Source organism: Sturnus vulgaris, chromosome 5 (assembly GCF_052056855.1).
Source record: "Sturnus vulgaris isolate bStuVul1 chromosome 5, bStuVul1.hap1, whole genome shotgun sequence".
NCBI classification, from domain to species: Eukaryota; Metazoa; Chordata; class Aves; order Passeriformes; family Sturnidae; genus Sturnus; species Sturnus vulgaris.
Window position 1 is genome coordinate 30,301,575 of NC_142247.1, and position 1,864 is coordinate 30,303,438.

Consider the following 1,864-nt stretch of genomic DNA (forward strand, 5'->3'; position numbering starts at 1 on the left):
CCCGAAGCTGGCTCTGACTGCTACCCTCCCTGTCCCCAGCCACAACCTGTGGCCATCCCCTACATATCTCTCTCTGTCTTTATGGGCTTGCTTGGAGTAAAATCCTTAACAACCAAAGTGTAAAAATATTATTCCTGGTGCTTTCTGAGAGGATTAACAAGCCTATTAGCATCACCGGATCCCTTTCTGAATATATTTGCATACATTTCCTCCCTGCCCATTAGGTTGGCGGTTGTGTTTTCCCTCTCTGACGCTCCAGCACCTGCATCATAGGGCTTTTCCAGATGGATTCACAGGCTGAGTTGGAAAACACCTGCTCGGCCCCACGAAACTGGAGACATCCCTGCCTGTTCCCAGCCAGGGCACTGAGGCAAGGGTTGGTGTGGTGGGAAAAGGGTGGGTTGGAGCAAAGGAGACAATTGGCAAAGGGTAGGGACTGCCTGAACTGGGTTTCCAGACATCAGAGTGGAGCTGCCTGGGATTTCAGCAGGGCTTCCCAAGGCCATGTGGGTGCTGGTGAAAGCGAAGCCCCACCCTGGTGGCCCTGGAGGTCCCTGGTATCCCAGGTCCTTTTGCAGGTGTGCAAAGAGTTTTAACCCATAGAGCAGGGATGTAATGTTTGGGGGGAAGGAACAGATTTCGGGCACTCTCTTCCGAGAGATCTCCTTCCAATCCCCTGGTATGCAATGTCTGAGAGCCCTTGTCTTTCTCTTGTCCCTGCATTCCTCTTTGCAGCTTCTTGTCCCACCCAAAGAAAGAAGCCTGCAGAGGGGTGACAAAGGTTTATTCTCTTCATCTTGCACCTTCCCAAGAAGAACTGATGGGCTCCAAGTCCCAGCATTATCTCCCACTGTGGCACCAGGAGCCACCAGCTGAGGTGACTATTAGAGGGATTTCATGGGAGCAGCCCAACCAAGCTCACCCAGCTGGAACGGGGTGGTAGGGTTAGGGTGTCCACATGGGACATCCCTGTGTGGCACATAAGGGCTGCAGGAAAGCTGCTGCAGGGCAAGGGACACCCAGGCTCTTAGAGGAGAGAAAATTGGCTCATGGAGTGGGATCAAGTAAAAATAAACCTTCCCTCCTCCCGCCCTGCCACAATGCAAAGCGCCTTGCGCCGGGTGTCTCCCTGCCTCCCAAAATAATGCCGGGTGCTGCCACCACCCTGCACGGTGATGCTCTCTCCATGCCTCCCGTTTCCATGGTGACCACAAAGAATGTCGCCAGGGTGACAGGGAGGCAAGTGAGCTGGGATTTGATATTAAAAATGAGATTTTGGGGTTGTTTGGTTTATTTTTCTCTTCCCTCCCCCCCCACCCCTCCTCCTTTAGTTCTATTTTAGGGGTTTTTCCCTCTCTGCCTCTGCTGGTCTGGAAGGCTCCTCTTGCAGAGCCCCTGGACCAGGCAGCAGCAACTTCATCCAGGGCCCTTCTCCACCTCTGCCTGTCCTGTGAGGTGATGGCTATGGGACAAGAACAGGGACAAAAGAGCATTTCCTTATCACTAAAACGTTTGTTTCCTTCTATCAGGAAGGCTTCTGTGCTTTCGCCCCTAGTGGTGCTCCAGGTGTCTCTCTTCATTTCTGGTGCAGGATGTAGCTCAGGCTGCATCTAGACCTCCTGGGAGAGTGGGCAACCTCAGTGATTTGTCTAAGAGAGGGAAATGATTCCCCAGAGGGGCTGGGGAACATAGTGGGGTAGAGCATCATGGGCCACCTCTGTGTCTCACCATCTCTGCCCCCATGACTGGGTCTGGTTGGCTGGGCAGGTGTGGAAGAGAACAGAGATGAGATGGTTGGAGGAAGATCACAGAGGGAGCATGGCAGGTGTTAAGAAGTCCAAAACTTTAGTTTAAACCCCCAAAG